Source organism: Thunnus albacares, chromosome 1, assembly GCF_914725855.1.
Source record: "Thunnus albacares chromosome 1, fThuAlb1.1, whole genome shotgun sequence".
Classification (NCBI taxonomy): Eukaryota; Metazoa; Chordata; class Actinopteri; order Scombriformes; family Scombridae; genus Thunnus; species Thunnus albacares.
This window is the reverse complement of record NC_058106.1, coordinates 14328901-14348379: the sequence shown is the minus strand read 5'-3', so window position 1 is coordinate 14348379 and position 19479 is coordinate 14328901. Positions and strand designations below refer to the sequence as shown.

General features: G+C 39.8%; 1 protein-coding gene across 1 annotated transcript in view; it reads right to left on the bottom strand.

Annotated features, from left to right (window-relative positions):
- The window catches only part of LOC122973701 (zinc finger protein 710-like), a 28697-nt gene extending 11544 nt beyond the window's left edge, over positions 1 to 17153 (bottom strand). The window contains exon 1 of the mRNA XM_044341520.1: positions 16829 to 17153. The gene's annotated coding sequence lies outside the window, so the exon portion shown is untranslated. The remainder of the gene's footprint in view (positions 1 to 16828) is intronic.
- Between the last annotated feature and the right edge of the window lie 2326 nt (positions 17154 to 19479).

Sequence of the window (19479 nt, the reverse complement as noted above, 5' to 3'; positions counted from 1 at the left end):
GAAAATGTGAATCAACCTTTCAAGTAGTAATATGTTAGTATAAAAAAAATACTACACATACAAAACCTAGATTCACTCAACATGTTGTAAGCATTTTGCAGAAAACATGTGTGGATTGATGCAAACAAACCAAAGCTTCATTTCTTTTGATGGAATTTCCATCACCAAACCACCAAGAGTGAACGGACAGTTGATTGTAACTGTAGATGCTGATGTGCATTATTAATGAGTGTGTGAGTCAATGCATGGTATGTTTGAAGGTGTTTTCTCTGTCATGTCACTTAGCCACAACATCAATTTCCACAAACTGACCGTCTTCCCTTTAGATCAAACATCCTCCTGTATCACAGAACACAAGAACAGTAATATCATAGTTCTCCATGGCCAGCATGAGAGGGGTGTTGAAGAAGAACCGCCTGATGCTCAACAAGCGAAAAGACCGATCACTTGGGAGACCAAGGATCTGATAAAGACATCAAAATGTTGAAAAGATGAAGAGGAAAATATATTTCACAGAGACTTCAGTCAGAGGTTAACTGTCATAAACAGTATAAATATCTTGAGAATGTCATAATCATGAATATTGCAGAACTGATAAAGAAAAACGTAAAAAACAAACAAACAAAAAAGCCTGCAAACATTAATTCAATTTGCCCAATTAGTATGATTTAAGTAGAGCTGCAGTGATTAGTTAATTATTCAATCAACAGAAAAACAATCAGCAATGATTTTCATAATCAAATAATCTTTTTTTTTTTAGCAAAAAAAATCACTGGTTCTAGCTTCCCAAATGTGAATATGTTCTGGTTTTCATACTCCTCTCCTCTATGATAATAAACCAATTATCTTTGGATTTTGGATTCGACAACTTGAGGAAATAATCTGTAGATTAATCAATAATGACAACAATCATTAGTTACAGCCCTAGGTCAAACCATCCAGCATTACCAGTCATGTTTTTGGGTAATTGGTGGATTTTGTTTCCAGGTGTGTGTTAGAATAGTAAAATCACTCGTTTCCAACTATGGATCGATGCTTATTTCAAGTATCTCTATTATTAATCATGTCCTAACAGCTGTTTTTCCTAATTTTCTCATTTAGTGTAGATAACAACCTGATCCTGATACCACTGGTAAACATTTTCAACTAGATACTATTCACTGTTGCCCATTATACAAGCTGGGCACATTCAGACACACTGCAAAAGCTGAGACGTGACAGGTGAGGGTGTCTTTCCTCTACTTTAGGCCTCACTGATTTCCATGTTTTCATCTACAGAATAAAACTTTCCACAAATAGTTACCGTTCTCTGTGGTTATGCTACAACCCACCTCCTGTCAATCACAACCCAGTCAGACAAGCACAATGCAAAACAAGCTTCCACACTGTCTGTAAAATAAAATCAGAAAATATACAGTAGCTTGATTTACAACATAATGGGCAAGACAAGACACATCTCATATAATGATAAAGCACAAGAGTACAATCTTACTGGTCTTTTCATTAGTTTATCTCGCATCACCTTTAAATTCTTACATAAAACTGTCAGAATTATTTTATCTAAAACTACTTAAACCTTTGTTTTACAGTTGCAAAAAGCTCAATTAACAGGAAGTTAAATAAATGATTCTCCAGTGCAGCCACACAACAGGCCAAGATGTGTGACTTACATTTGTCTACTAGAATAACATGTGCTTTCTCAGGTCTTGTTCATAATCTCAGTATTACAGATGTATCTCAGGTGATCTGATCAGAATTCATAACTAAATATCCAGTTACATACAGTATAACACTGATGCATGTTTCAATGCGCTGCTCTAGCTATACACTTGAGAACAAATGTGATCTTTTTTGTTTCACTTAAGTCACAGTTTCCTACAAATAACATCACATGGGACCAAGGAAGTGAAATCTGACCAAAAGTGGCCGCTCGAGATACATTCTGATGCCAGGTGTAAAGTACAGTCCCTTTCAACTGGATCCAGACACAAAGGATATATCCTGATAAAAGACACTGCAGCAGGCCAGGGCTTGACATGGCCCAGACAGAGCTGGATCCTTGTGGAGTTCAGCACTAAGTCTCCGACAGTGACAGATTGACCACATTAGCTCCATATTCATGCTCTGTAAGTGTGGCTCCATTATTTCTGATATCAAGCCAGCATCTCACCATTGTAATATTTGGGTATATATTTGTAATAGTGCTAAAACGATTAGTCAATTAATCAATTGAGAGAAAATTAAAGTCCAGATGAAACAGCATTTCGAGAGTATCTAACCTCCATATCCTGACGTATTTCCGAGTGAAACAGGACAGACAGGTGGGACGTAACGTTGGGAGGAATTTGATTTGAATGTTGAAAAGTGGGCGTGTCATAATGAATCTTAGCTCAGTGCCGCTAAAAGTTCAAGATTGATTGATGGGTGGATGTCATGACATTATTGGTTGAAATTGGTTGTTCAAGCCTGTGTAAGCACACGACATATTTTGTTTTACAGGAAGTAGACATGATTGAATTTTGATATGAAAATACAAAGAAATAGATTTTTTGCAATTTTTTGGGCATATATTGTTAAATATGTGCACAATATGACCAGGGATGGATCTAAAACGGTTTAGAAGGCATTTTCATCTCATCTCGACTTAATCGTCAACAACTTTGATGATTGCACCCTTAATGTAACATAATTTTTGGCTGCACCGGCTACAGACCAGCCCTATAACCCCAAATGTCTGTCCATCACTGACTCACTGACTGAATGATGAAGTCACACCATTGGTCAGCCAGCCCAGTGTTGGAGTTTCCCCATTGGCTGTTGCTCTTTCAAAATGAATTGGCCCGAGTGCTGATCCCACTCCTGAAATAAGTTTTAAAAATACACATTTACCAACTGAAAGACAAAGAGATGCAACGAATCCATTTTACCAGCCTGCACAGCGGCTAGAAACTACTTAGCGTGGCTGGCATTGTTAGCATAGCCATGCTGTGTGTAGCCCATAGACTGCATAAAAATAAGGTATAGCCGTGATGTCTCCGGTTTAACAGCACGGTGTTGGGCAGGTGACAGGTGTGTTTACAGTGTTTGTGGGCTCTGAAAGATGTCAAGGCGCAGATATAAAGTCACACAGCTGACGGATTGTTAGCGTAGCATGCTAATCCTACGTAAACATTTGGATGAGACTATATGTTTACAGACATCTGCTGATACAGATGAAAGAGCAGGGGGAGTTAACAGATAATTAAAATCGTTATAATTAAAATTAAAATAAGCTGTCTTTCAAATCAACATTCCTAGTTATGAGTGGAAAGTACTGTTCTTGGAACTGCATTTATAACCTTTTTTTTTACTCAAACATAACTTAACCATGTTATGCAATATGCTACTTCAGTACACTTTAACAACAAATATTACTGGCACCACTACAGAACACTGCAGATGAACATTTCATATCCAGGAATTCACATTATAGACACTACCACTGACTATCCCGATGACACATTGGCCACAATTTCAAACAATGACCATACACCGTCCAGACATAAACTAGGTTTTGACCTGGTCTTGTTAAGCTACAACGGGAAGCTACTTTTGTTTTTTCTTCTTTTGAAATCCCGGTTTTTAAGCTGCTGCTTGTGTTTCCAAATGGGACACAGAGTGATTTACTTTACTCTTTGTCTGTTTTTTTGTTTTTTTTTGTTAAAGATCCCCTTCAGTCATGTTTTAAGATAAATAAAATACTCAATAATGTGTGTGATATGTTTTTTCCACAAAAAAAGTTCAATTGTCTTATTAACACTGTATCTACCCCTTCTCATTAAAAAAAAATCAGAATCTATAAATAGCCTATGCCAATATATTTAATTTCAGACATTTATCTGCTGGACACAAGATGTCTCCTACTTCAGTGTAAAGTCAGTGTTTGTGCACTGGAGGCTTCAAGTTTCTACATCACACTTGTGTGACTTGAATATTGGACCAGGACTGGCTTCTAAACTAGTTGTGATGTCACAAATCCTGCTCGTAAGCCCACCCCTTAAAACTGGATCTTTAATGAGCACAGAGAAACTTTCCACTTTCAGCAGATAAATGTGTAAACAGTCGTCTAGTGTCAAACTCTGTACATACATCATTCTGCACAGTGAAGCTCAAACATCAAACTGTAGGAACAAGAAGAAAAACATATTTTTGAGTGGAGGGAGACTTTAAGTTTGATATATACAGCTGGTCATATTGGGGGTTTTTTAATGCTTATGTATGTTTTATTATTTTGTTTTGTATTTTAGGCTATGTGATGTTATTTTATGTACATGTTTGTACATGTACATGTCTCATCTTTTTGCCCATATGTTCAATTTTTTTTTTAATTCACTGGTTCCAGATTCTCAAATGTGAGGACTTGCTGTTTTATTTCATTTAAAACATTTAAATCTGTGACATTTAGACTGATTGGTTAGACAAAACAAGAAATTAGAAGAAGCGTGGTAGGCATTTTTCATTATTTGCTGACATTTTATAGAATAAATGATGATCAATTTGTTTAAAAAAACAAACACTGAATTAATTATTAAAACAATCGTTAGCTGCAGCCCTAATTGGTAGGGGCTGCACTTTTTTGGTACAAAGTGAAATGTGTTTGTAACACCAAGTATCAGAAAACTAGCATCCAACGCTTGCTCAGACCTTCTCCACCTGTTCATTAATCAGTCAGTTTCTCATTTAAATCCTAATTATGACAATTTCAGACCCAATTTATTGAGGCAGAGTTCCCCTGAAGCTGCTTACCTTTTAACAACATTTACCATTTGAGAGCTTTGGCTTCTTTTGTGATAAGTGTTTTTGTAGGAAGCCATGTTTATATTTTTCACAGTGGCATATGCTAGTGGGAAAAGTATAGTTCTGGTATTGCTGCAGAAGCGAAAAGCAGTAAAACCTGGTAGCAGCCTCCAGCTGTGCAGGAGTGGCTCAGCGAGGCCATCATCCTGTCTGTCTGTAAAACCGAGAGGCGAGGCAGTCACCTGGTTCATCTAGTTTACATTCCCGTGAGGATGATGACTGTCATTTGTGTTTGTTTTTTGTAGCCGAGGAAGTTAGCCACTTGTTGAATATGAGCAACCGCCGAGCATTAGGGCCGATCGTTATAGGAGACAAAAGATTATATTTGGGTTAATGTGAACAACAGAGGCCAGTGAATGGCACCGTAGAAGGGTTAAATGAGAAACAAATATGCGGTGACAGCTTTTATTCACAATACAGCTTTATTCTAGATATATAAATGTTGTTTTCATCAACATGTTTGTTTTTTCTGTGATTAAAAAAAAACTGTTTTTTCAATAAAGTTTGTATCATAAATGTCATGGGGGAGTGTGGTAAACAACAGGATAGAGAGAACATGGAGGAAAGAGAGAGAGAGAGAGAGAGGGAAATGGCAGAGGACAAAATGGGGGCGTAATAGAGGAAGCAGAGAGAGAGAGAGAGAGAGAGAGAGAGAGAACAGATGATTGCATGGAATGAAAGAGGGATTGAAGGGGGAGGGAGGGGAGGAGATAAAGAGAACAGGGACGGGAGGGGGAGTGAGTGAGCGAGTGAGTGAGGGAGGGAGGGAGTGAGTGAGTGAAATGGTGGAGTGAGAGAGGGAGAAAGAGAGAAAATGAGAGGCAGCAGTGGGGGAGGGGACGATGTAGAGGGAGAGCAAGAGAGTGAACAAGCAAGAGAAAGAGAGAGAGAGAGAGCTAGACAGAAAAAAGAGAGAGAGAGAGAGAGAGAGAGAGATGGGGCAGGGAGCAACGTGAGAGCAAGACAGAGAGAGGGAGGGAGGGGCAGTGTGCAACGTGAGAGAGGAAGAGAGAAAGAAAAAGAGAGAGAGGGAGAGAGAAAGAGAGAGAGAGAAAGAAAAAGAGAGGAGAGGGAGGGGTAAAGCGTGATGGAAACCGAGAGCAAGAGAGGAAAAAAAAGAAAAAGAGAAAGAGAGAGAGAGAGAGAGAGAGAGGGAGAGAGAGAGGGAAGGAGGGAGGGAGGTAGGAGAATAAAAGAGGGAGAGAGGAGGAAAGAGGAACAGAAAGAGGGGGAGGGGAAGAGAGCCAGAGAGAGAAAAACAGAAAGAGGTAGAGAAAAAAAAAGGGGAGCGAGTATGGGAGAAAGAGAGCACAAAACCGTATCTCGCTCTATTTTGTGGTTTCACAAACATGGCTGCAGCAAAAAAGAGAAGAAAAAAAGAATGGCATTGTTGGTTTTCACAAGTCCTCTTCCTCCAACACACACACACACACACACACACAACCAATAACATCATTATAAACCAACATCATCTGTAATCACTGTATGATAGAAACAGCTGCATTCAAGTATATGGTGATGGGTTCAAAGCTCCAGTTTATAGTTCAACTAAACTACTTAGAGGCTTAACAGCATACAAATATATTCAATCTGATTTTATCTTATCACAGAAATATTGGTATTGGTGTGTACAGAAATGCCAAAAAATACAGTATGTTTGAGGTCATTTACAAACAGTGCTGCAATTACATAGTTGGTCCACCAGAGAGCACTGACAGGTTTATTTTTTGAATGCAAAAATATCTTGGTCATAATTTTTAATAAGCAAATTTAAAAGGATCCTGATCAAAAATGTTTATGTGTTTTTTACCAAAAATGTGATCATCTGCTGACATATCATTAGAGCTCTGTAATATCAATAAAGGTATCAGCCTCAGAAATCCTGTATCGGTTAAGCTTTTTCCTCATGCTGCACACACACACACACACACACAGACACACACAGACACACACACACACACACACAAATTTCAAGCTCCATCTATGATCCCCCTACATACAAGTGGAAAAGATGTACACTGGAAACAATGAATGATAATGTTGCTATTTTGTCCATATTTTAATTTCTGCTGATATATGTATATATATATATATATACATCAGCAGAAATTTATATATATATATATATATATATATATATATATATATGTACTTGGAAGGCAGACAGAAAACATAAGAGGGAATATTTTGCACATTTTGTCATGTAAAGCCTATATAGGACACAGGAAGTCCTGGAGAATACAGAAGAAAAGCTGACTTCTCAGGACCAGTAATATTTTAGGAATAGGAAGAGTCTGGATTATTCATTTCTCCCAACATAACCACATTTTTTCAACCGGTATGATACTGTACTTTGTAATATTTCAAGGAGCAACCCTGACAGTGTGGATCTAATGTGTTGAGAAACTTTTTACTTTTGTCTTTTCTTCTAATGAGCCGATCAACTCAACAGCGACAGAATTTGCAAAACTGCTGCTTCCCCAGCACCAAAGATGACGGCTCAAGGTGAGAGGGTCCCGACACAGCTGACCTTAAAGAACCAGCGCCAACAAAGTCAGACTGACTTATGTCTTGAACACAGCCGGTACTGTGACTGGTATCCATAAAAAGTTGCAACTGGCACTGTGAAATCACTAATTCAGTGGGCTGAGCAGCCAGTCCGAGCAGCTGCTGATTGGACATTCTCAATCGACTGACAGTGAAGGCTGACAGGTGCTTACAGTTCTGGATACATCACAAAAACTGTCTATGAACGCTCAACAATATCTGTCTGCCTGCAGGGCCAAAAATCTTGGACAGCTAATGTTTGCTTACTCATTGTAGTGACTAAATAGACGGTTACTCATGCTGAGGTGGAAATCTGCAACTTAGTCAAGCTGGAATTGGAATTGTGATCAAAACTTAGTATTGATACAGAGAAAGTGTGTTCTCAACAAAGTGCAATTCAGCATATCCGAGAGTGTCCGAAAGCATTCCAATGGCAGGATTTTTAACAGCCCTGTGCACTTTCCACAGCAATGATTCAGGTGTGCTTAAGTGTGAAAATGGGCAAATTCTCTTCTCTTTATGCCTTATTTATTATTTACAGGTGTTGGCAGCAATGGACAGGCACTCTGCCTTCAGAAATGACATATGGATAGAACGACCATCAGCAGGATCAGGTCCTGAATAGTCTCGCACAGCCAGACGTATCTCCGCAGTGCTGTGCCAGTACTGGAGAAATGTCTGTCTGTATTCTACCATCATTCTGCTATAGTGGGAAAAAATGCTCTGGATTGTTTGTATTTCTTTAAGCCAATCACAATCGTCTTGGGCCGTGTTAAGCCCAGGATGTAGCAAACGTGTCCTTGCAAAATAGTGTCAGGGGGAACTTGTTTGAGCCCTGGCATTAAAATGGCTAATTCCCCGCAAAAGAAAACGCCACATAAAACACTAAAAGATGTCAGCTCTGTGATGTGAGTTTTACTGATAAAAAAGACAAACATATCTTGTCATTTTCAGCGTGTGAGTTGCTAGAGGTTTTTGTTGTTGTTGTTGTTTCCCGTAGCGACAAGAATTTTGAAAACAGTAATAAACAGATAGCGGAGGGGGAGGAGAATGTTGCTTGAACTAGGCAGTCAACGGCAGGCTGAGACCCAAAGTCTGCATCCAGTGAGTCAGACTAAGCTCTGAACACAGATTTTCTACGACAAAGTTCTACTCACATTATTCTGGTTCAAACTGAGAATCCATAAATAACTGATAATAAACAGACAGACAGGGGACCATACAGGGAACCAGCAGTCACTGAACTATCTAATGAGTTTCAGTCACCAGACTGAACCCAGTTGAACCCGTAAAGAAAATTTTGGTCCTATGTAGGATAGGGCAATAAATTGATATTATATTGATATTGTGATATGAGACTAGATATCGTCATAGATTTTGGATATCATAATATCATGATACGGCATAAGTGTTGTCTTTTCCTGGTTTTAAAGGCTGCGTTACAGTAAAGTGATGTAATCTTCTGAACTTACCAGAATGTTCTAGCTGTTCTATTATTTGCCTTTACCCACTTAGTCATTACATCCACATTACTGATGAATATTCATCAAAAATCTCATTGTATAAATATTTCATGAAAATCCTACAATACTGTCGCGATATCGATAGAGATATTGGGCCAAAAATATTGTGATATTTGATTATGTACATATTGCCCAGCCCTAGTCCGACGTGTAATACAACACTCTCCACCAGCCTCATCAAAACACCAAATGAGGGAATATATTTGGGAAAATGGTGTTCATTCCTCCAGCAGAGTTCAGACACTTGCCAATAGAGCACTGACGCTGTTCTGGAGGTTTGTGGTGGGCCAACACTTTATCAAGATGCTTTATGTTGGCTTTTTTCAACCATCTTTAAATGTCTCCAAAACGTTGCTCCTCTCTCTCCGAGCGCTCGCTTGAAATGAACGTATGCTGCTCCCCCAACGTTGCATGTAAATTTCTGTTAATTATTTGATACATCCTAAAACGACTAAACACTAAAAGTACTGTGCTTGAAACTCAAACACGGTACTACAGATGAACAGAAAAAAATTTCAATGCAAACCCATACAAACAATAAAAATGGATATCACATTAATCAATGCTGTGAAGGGAGGAAGCCCTCTCCCTAAACACACACACGCAGCCAACATCAACAGCAGCTCCGGCAGCACAGAAATAGCCAATTTGCGTCCATTTCAAAACAGTGGAATCGAAGCAGCGAACAACAAGGTCAAGCACTGCCAGCCATGGGTCGAACTGTATTGACCTGTAGTTCAGTGACCCATAAACCTCTCGCTGTTTTCTTCAATTTCCACTGCATTAAAGAAAAAAATTAAGTATCACGGCAGTAAGCTGGAAGTGCTCTCTTACTTGTGCCATTTTTCACACAGTTTATTTTTGATACGGGGGGTCAATAAAGGAAAAAGGAAAAAAAAAAAATCAAATTAAGTTTGGATCTCAAACTCACATTAAACTACTTACTGCGAATATGCCGTCGCAGCTTTCAGCAGGTGTAAATGGCAGATGTAAAGCAGCAGTGCTTGAGGCAAGTATACAGTATAATATATTTATGAAGAGCCATCCTTTGAGGATAAAGTCCCAGAATCCCAAAGACGTGGTGTCTTAGCTGTTCCTGGTAACATCTTATCTTTCCTCTCCTTAAACGTTCGAAATGAAAACAGTTACATGACTTATCATATACATATATCATATTCACGCACTGTTCCAGTTTTATTTCAAAATTTGTCAGATAAATATGAACAACCAGGCGGACGAGTCTGGTTTTGCTTAATGTTTATGAGGTCATCAATCCAAACCGACCAAACAGCGTTAAAACATCAGTCCAGGATTTCATTTTATTCCTACCATGTTTCATCCTTATGTTATCAATTCACTTACAATAGCACAATAAAATATCAAGGCATGAAGCTATCAAACTGAATCTAGTTGAGTAGAATTATGAGAAGACACAATTTAAAGTTTCAATGAACATCGGAGCTCTGCGGCTCTGCTAAACGCTGCTGTGGGCCTACCATTTTGTTCCAGTGCTTCCTAACTAACAGTTTCAAACTACATTACTCCTTTCTACTCCTCTCTCCCATCACTCTTTCCTCATGTTTCCATGGATACGCCCACACTCCCCCTTTTTCTCTCTCCTTTTTCCCCACTTTTTCCCATCACTTCCTTCTTGTCTTTCCTCCTCCAGTATCATCCCTACCACTCCTTCATTGCTGCTTTTTCCCAAACCAGTTTCTCTCTTTCAGATTTATTTTAATGCATATGTGGTGTGATGATCAGGACCTTCCTTCCCTCGAGACAGATGAGAATAAAAAATAAGACATAAAAAAGGAAAATTTATAGAGGAAATTGTGGTGTTTCTCAAAAACTAAACCAAGTACACAACAATAGGGTTAATAATCTGATACTTTATTGATCCCTGAAGGGAAAGTTTCTTCTTCCCCAGCTGGAGATCAGCCACACAACAGCGCCCCCAGAGATGCTTGAGATTTAGTGTCTTGCTCAAGGACACTACAGCATGCCTGATGTTTGCTGAAATGGAGTTTTGAACTTCCTGGTTGAATTTCGATCTTCCTGTCCACCACTTAACCTTATTAAATGAACAGCGGATCCTTGGATACGGATATTGAGTGGTACTCATGGATATCTTTTCCCCCTATAGCTAGTTGAATACGGGGGGGAAAATGATAGTCTTCAAGCCAATCAAGTCTGTCTGTTTGAGGCTCTCAGTTAAGGGCCAGCGATTCCTGGCAACGGGACAAGCAGCTGTCACAAGGTCTCAAAATATTTAGCGTGTGCACACAGCAGACGAGCAAATAGAAAGAGCATAAATATGTCCATTAATATGCAAAGACAAAATAAGGCACTTCAGCATCAAAGACTGTATTCACATGAAGCCAAATAATCCATTAGAGCAACACAGAAGATATCAGAAAATAAGCTCAATGATCGAATTAACCATTTGATCTGAAATGACACTGCTGACAGTATTTAGTGCATTATGATGTTTTTCTTTTAGAGGATGCGTATAGTCAACTATAATACACAATCCACCTAAAACATATGCACTGGACACTCTTAAAAGGGCTGTATCATGCATATTCCCATATTCTATATTTATATTCTGGACTGTACTGGGATGCTTGCACTTGCATGATTTTCAGTTCAAAAACTCCTTGTTTATCTTACACTGACCCTTCACGCAGCCCCTCAGTTCAGCCTGAAACAGGCTGTTTTAGCTCCTGTCTCTTTAAGGGACGCCTCCCAATGAGCCCACTCTGGTCTGATTGGCCAGCTCCCAGCTCCAAAGGCCACATAAACAAACAGTAGTAATAAGATTTCACTTCTTTTTCTCGTGATTTACTCACCATGGAAATTTCTCAAAGACATTCAGACATGTTGGAGCCCAGAATCCGATTTGAAATATGCGAGTGGACAACGTGAACAAGACATGGAAAAACCTTAGCAACAAACACATGTGCATTGTACAAACAATCTGACATCATCACAAGGATGAAGTAGAGGTAACATTAGAAATGAAGCATCCAGAGCCGGATGAAGTGTGGGCTTCTGACTTGTAGGAAGCTTTGAAATTTTGACCATTTTTAACACGGACGTCGGACATCATAACAGTAAAAAAAAGAACAAAAAAATCACAAAAAGCATGATATGTCCCCTTTAAGAAAAGCTGCTAACAATATTCTCATTGCACAACGGTAACTTAATTAAAAGCTCATTTGCCAAATGGAGCAATTCATTCTAAATGTACTGACCTTATACAAACACCTCAGTTGGAAATTTGATCCTATTCTCATAAAATGTTCGCCTACAATAGTGAGATTTACTTTACTGCCATCAGCTTAGATTTGAGGCAATTCTCGCTCTTGATGTATGTTTTTGATTAAATGTTTAATATGACTATAATTTGAATTGCATTATGCTCATGTACAGCTGATTCTGACCATCTTGCACTCATACAGTGTGACTAAGCCAACCCCAAAGCAGGCAAGTTGTGTGAAAAGACTTTTAACTAGCAGATACTTGATCCAATTCTCCAGTCCAACTACTTTCCACCCATTTGCAGCCTCAGTGTAAACCAGATATCAGCAGTAATGGCTGAGCAATGCGACGTGTCAATCAAACCGACACTGTAAAATGGCTGTACTGTCTCCGACGTCTCCCTGGAGGATAACGCCATCCGTCCACAGAGGTGGAGCATGGCTAAACATACATCGGTAACTGAGAAACTGAGGTAACTAGCCCTGCATCATTGGCCTGAGTACTGCACAGTGTCCATAACAAAAGCCTCTATCACTGACCAGAGAGAGACACACAGGGACAGTGTGAAAGGAAAGAGGAGGGAATGAGAGAATGGGAAACAGAGACAGTGAGAGAAAGAGACAAAACAGATAAGCGTGCACATACACACACGGCTAAAATTACATTCAAGGGGGCATGAACTAGGCCACTGCTCTGCACTGTGCTGGAAAGTGGTAGTAAGCTAAGTGAACAGAGGCTTGCACAGAGCGGAAGGCTAATGTCTAACACTAGATGGTTACCTATATGACTGAACTGTTGGCTGAATACTCTGCACGATGCCACATCAGCCCACATGATTACAGTCCAACTGCAACTCCATACAGAGGCTAATAATCAGAACCGAAGAGGGAAAAAAAAAAGGAGGAAACAACGAGAAGAAAAGAGTCGCCTTTACACATAAGGACCAAATATTCAAAAAATAATTAACAACATTGCACTGCAGCAAAATAAGTTCAACATTGCTAATCTTTTGAGAGTTTGGCAGGATTTGAGAGGATTGACGGGCCCAAACCCACTCACCAGACAACTAGTAACAACTTCACACAGCCAAAGCTGGCAAGGACAGCGTTTATCCAGACCAGCAGTGAGACTGAAACTGACAGGCATGACTCGCACCTAATAAGCATTACATACTGGAGTTGTCTATTAAAAACACTCCTTCTGCATACACAGCATGAAGCAGATCAGCGGGCTTAAGATTTCATTTTTTAAAAATGTGCTTTGAAATTGTACATTTGTATTATTCAAGTCTTAAAATCCGTGTAAAGGAAAATACGAGATTTCTTTTCAAACACATTATACATGTTGGAAAATAATTGCTGAAAATGTGAAAAGACTGTGAACTATGTAGTACTGAATTGTGGCGTTAGACCGTTAAACTGTTTTTCACTATTTCTGTGTTCAAGATTTTTTGGGCGGGTCTGAAATGGTAGCTCTATGACGTAGATGGGTTACTAGCATGACCCTCCACCCCCACTCCACTACACAAACACTAGAGCACACATACTCATAGTTTCTATTTTACATCGGCAAATGTTACAAACTTTCATCTGAGACAACTGGGATTCACTTCGGATAATCCGCCGTTACTGGTGAATGGGACCATTTTCAGTCAACGTTAGCACTCGAGTTATTTTAAACCCAGCTGAAGCTTCCGTTGATGGGTGGGGCCGCCGGCAGCTTCAGCTTCAGCACAAGCTGTTTGGCTAGGAGTACGGATAGAGTCGACCAACACGGCTATGGCAGCGGCCGACACCGGCTGTCGCCCACTGCTTCAGCTTCAGCCCCGGCTGTGCAACTGGGAGGTCAAGGCAACACTTCACCAAAAAGCACAGCATGACAGGCTTTTGCTCCAAAGGTGACGGCCGCAATGAAGCCGCCAAGGACTTTCCAGCAGAGAAGCTGGTGATGTTAAGTGCACCAAACTCCATTGAAAAAAAAAAAAATTTAACATTACGATGATTGATGATGGATCAATTGTTAACTAGTCATTTAAGTTACACTTTTACTGAAGTAAATCCTCATTTACCTACAAAATACGTGCTGAAGTAAACAGTGTCTCCTAAAGTTACTTTATTTTTTAAAATATCATCCATATTGCTCACCTTACACCTACAAACAAAGCCTTTTAAATTGTGTATTTTTATATGGGTGTTTGATATGAGCATTGTTAACTCAGACGCTGCTCAGTTGGGCCGTGTTGTCAGCGTCTTTAGCAGACACACCCCCAGTGTTTCAGAGCGGAGACTACTGCTTATTTATCCACGATTTTGAAACCTTATTTTATATACTTGGCAATTTTTTTGATCAGTCAAATTTGGCTGGGTGGTTAATTACCTAATTTTTCTATGGTGTGAAAAAACACATTTATCATTGCTTTACATGGACTTTAAATGATTTAAAAGCTATTTTGCCACTTGCCTGTATTCAAATAGAAACATTTATACAGTTTCACTTTAATCCTAAAAATAAAAAGTATCCCTGACATAAGCGACAGATATTTGGCAACAATACTGTATTCTAACTAGTGGTCAAAGTGTGTGGTGAAGCTGCCATTAGTGATTTTACATTTGACAAATCTGCTTGTTCTGGATCTTTGTTACTCACATGGTGGTCTACAGTCAGATCATATCCTGACAGTCGTGTTGTTAGTGAAACATTCACACCAAAACTGCAACCAAACCAGGCTGCTTTTATTATTAATGAAGCCGTTCAGACTAAACTGTTAGCTTGCTCCAATGACACAGAAAAAAAAAGGTAAATCTGGTGTTATTATGAACAATTCAATGCCGCAGGCTTTGTGGCATTTAATTAGGCCTACACATTACGCTCATACAGCACATAAAAACTGGCACAACACACTGGAGGTCGTTCAGCGTGGCTGTAACCAACAGGCCCTACACATTAGGCCTTTGTGCTTCGAGAAACATCAGCCTCTTTTTTTTTTTTTTTTTTTAAACCCTGCCTGCAGCACAGCAGAGCGCTGCAATGTGCTGACACCATCATCAGCTATTCTAAACCTTTTACCACAGCTATATTCCCACATCCTGATAAAAAGAGGATGGAAGGAAAAAAAAGAAAAAGCTTAATTTTCACTTATCTTCCTTCACAAGAGATGTCTAATTTTCAGCGTCTGGTAAGATTGGTTCAGTTTTGGTTTTTTCACCAACATTCAAACATCCTGTGCTGTGGATGTCCTGATGTGCTTTCTGCTTGGACCTCATTCAACAGCGTCACCCTGCTGCTGATGATCCATGGAGGAATGGCTCATGATCCCCTGAGTAGCATACAGATTGTGTAGTAGCAGCAGCAGTGTAATGACATATTATCGATCCAAACTTGTGGAAAATCATTCATCACTATACAACTCAAGCTGGCCAAGAATTAAAAAAAAAAAAAAAAAATCACTGTTAAACTTGGGAGGCATAATTTCTGCAAAGCCTGAATGGTTGAGAGCTTGCCAATGCTTTTTGTATATCTCGACAATTCTTCAGCACACTATTATTAAATCAAAAGTTGGGGGATCATCATACATAACGTCCAACACCATTCTGTCACCATCGAGCGATCTTTTAACACTACAAATAAAGTAGTCTTGTCCAAATGCCAACACACAATGCCTGTATTATTCATCATCACGGAGCACAATACATAAAAATCACAAGGTAGGGTGCATAGGACAGATCATTAGCACAAGGTTGACACAGAAGACTGTAAATATAGCAGCCTGCTGACAGACAAGAAGTTTGCAAAGCAAATGAATATTTGGCAAGAAGCCTACAAGCAGAAACAGACCAGAGATATTATCATCAAACAGTGTACGGCCAAGAGACTCAAAACTGCAAATACAATCAAGGATGGGGCTATAGCTGGTCACTCAAATCAGAAAACACCAAGAGACACATTTAGCAGAGGTGGAGGTGGACTCCACAGTCAGAAAACACCAGGAAGGCCACTTGACGAGCTCTGGTCAACAACCCATAAGGCCAGATATGACTTAAGATGCTCACTCTAAGAGCTGCAATGAAATTGGAGCTCCTGGCAGTGAGGCTAGAAAAGGGTGAGCTGGACAGCAATGGTTGACTTCCTCGGGCATTGAGATGATTGAGTCGGTTAAGTGTCATTTCAGGATGACATCAGAAATGGGTCATTTTCCAAAAAAAAAAAAAAAAAAAAAAACAGTTAAGTTCTGCAGCATGAAGCAGGATCCGCATGGCTGTGATACCTGACTGACGCTGAGTCATTTGAATATTTCCAGCTAAATGACCACCAATCAGATAACCCACAGACCACAAGGGGAGGCAGTCTTTTTTTAATTACTGGCAGCCACTGAAGTGCACAGACACTGAGCTGCATCAGAGCACATCTACATGCCCTGGGCTGCCAAATGGTATGCACAGTATGCAGCTTCCCTGCTGCATGCACCATCCACATCACATGATTAGACGCTGCATGGAAGGGGTCAGCGGTGTTATTACGCATCCCAACGCGTTAAATGGCACCAAAAAAAAAAAAAAAATGTGAGCGCAAGCAGACAACCATACAGGACGTTCACCCCTCTCTCTCTCTCTCCTGACAGCCTATGTGAGACTCACTGCCCTCATTAGTGCGTTGGAGGATACCTGTGGCCTCTCAATGATCTCTGACAGCCAAGTGACGAGTCAGCCAACTGGTGGTAGTCTGTCTTCCACACAGGAGCAAGGAAGCAGCCCGGGCTACAGGTTATCTGCTGCAGTGCATCTCCCCGGTGTTGTGATGTCCCCCCCTCATAGCTCTCTGCGAGGGTTAGGACCAAAATGTGGCTTCGACTGTACGCTAAAGCTGACCGAGGCGAGTGTTATCTGAAGGTTGGGGTTGTGCTCAAAATAAACCATTATCCCATCCCCCAAAACTTGCGCTGTATCTTTAAAAAAGAAAAGGCCCGACAACTTAACAGCAAAAACTTTGTTGAAGACGGGCCTAGGCAAGACATATTGGCCTCCCGTGTCTCGGCATGAAGAGGTGTGTGTGTGTATCTGTGTGTATGTGTGTGTGTGTGTGTATGGGGTATAGATCAGTGATGGGCAGACCCGGGCTAATGTGGCCTGGTGTAGCCCCATATTCCTTTATGCGTCTCTTTGCCCCATTCTCTCCATCCTCCCCCCTCTCTCGACGCCATCTGTTTGTGGCATGAGAGAATGTGGAAGTAAAAAAAGAAAAGACGACATTTTGACTGTAGTTGCTGACCTACATCGACCGTTTGTTTTCGGTGTAGCGCCAAAGAAAAAAAAAAAAAAAAAAAAAGAGCCGAGAGCCGCACCGAAAGACATCCGTCCAAAACGAACAGGCGGTCAAATCGCCATCCATGACGCGCGTACATTTTCTGGTCTGAGGAGGAATTTAATAAGTTATGGTTGAAACAGTCCGCCTCGCCGGGGCCGGACAAGTCAACGCTCCGCCAGCAGCAGCAGCAGCAGCAGCAGCAGCATATCACCCCCTCTAAAGAAAACATATCATCATAAAATCATAACTCACCTGATTCCAAAATCGGTTTATGGTGGCGACGTGACTGTGGTTAATTTTAATATGGGAAAAAACAGTTACAACGGTGGGTCCCCGTTGTGTGTAGCAGGAAGGAGGGAAGGGAAGGGAAGAGGGGCTGACGTGAATGAATAAACAACTGAGCTCCTCCTCAACGCCACAAGTAAAGGCGCAATGTGGCTGACTTCATAAAAATCCACCAGCAGCCGGTAAACATCATCTTTATGGAGGCTTTATCATTTAATACAGATGTGTTTAAACAAGCTTCACAACCTTTGATACCGGTTGTTATATTTAAATCTGACAGTAATCAATTTACAAATCTGAAAGCGCACAGTCTGTTTGGATACTAACCCATCATGACAATTTGATTATTGTATTATTTTTATTTTAATAGGCTATGGAAATAACAATATGTTACTAATTTTACTGTTGAAGACAAAATGTGTTTCACATTAAGTAAATCCACCAGGTGGCACTATGTCTGCGCCCAACAACTGGACTCAATTTACCAGGATGGATAAAAACACGGAATTATAATCAGATTTATTGTCCAGTAGGTTTACACATATAAGGAATTTGCCTCAGTGTTGTGGTGCATAATTATCAAAATATTGAAGGAACGATAACACAAGTAGCACAGAAGTCATCATAAATAATATTTATAGTAATAAGTAAAAATATATCCTATAAGTGATTGAAAAGAGCTGTTGGAATTTTAAAAATATATTATTAAATATATTTAATAAATATATTGACTGAGCCCAAGTCTTAACCCTAAAACGTAATGGTTTACCTTGTGTGTGTGTGTGTGTGTGTGTGTGTGTGTGTGTGTGTGTGTGTGTGTGTGGCAGCTGTTTGTCCCCAAATGAGAAGTTAGTGCCCACAATTATGAGTGTGTGAAAAAATGTGTGTATTACAGTTACACACTCTCACACGCACACAGATTGTGACAAGAATCAGTTTGCTCTGGTTCAGTGTCAGACCTTTTTTTAGAGAAAAGCTTTCACCTTTATATATTTAGACTATTTAGAGTGACAAGATTACATATTGAATACCAAATCTCTACTGAAACATTATACTGTTTTTGTTTGTTTAGATTTTTAATTTTAAAAGTGTGTTAAAATAATCAGAATAGACGAAGACATTGCTGAAGGTGGAAAAAGGACATTTTCAAAGCAACGACATTTTTTGTATTTTTAAACTTGTATCCACAAGCGAGCCGATGATAACGTTTTGTCTCAGAGACAACAAAAATATGAGTTAAAACCGAGCTGCAGTTATTCATTTCCTTACAGAAATGCACAAATCTGGCACTAGAGGGCACAAACACTCCACTAACCTCTTGTGCTGGAGCTTTTTAAACATGTCTTCCAGTGTCCAGATGATTCATGTCTCATATGATTAAGATTGCTCAATTTATTCATCGCTGGTAATGTGGGAATAAATACATTCTCTATTGAAACCAATATACTGGGCTTCTGACTGGTGTCCTCCTTTAAAGACAAAAATGTTTCATCATAAGGAAATAACATTCAGTTGATATTGAATTGTTGTGTAATTGTGAAGCACGCAGATGTTCTCTTTGTATTTGTCTCTCATGTCTTCCAGTGCTGCTGTACTGTGTTATCAGTCCACACAGACGGCTGTGATTATCCAGCGTTATTAACAGAACATGGTCTTTTACATAAAGGTGCCCTTGTGCCCTTCAGTATTCAGGAGCCCGTCAATACGAATGCGCTGTGAATCTAAA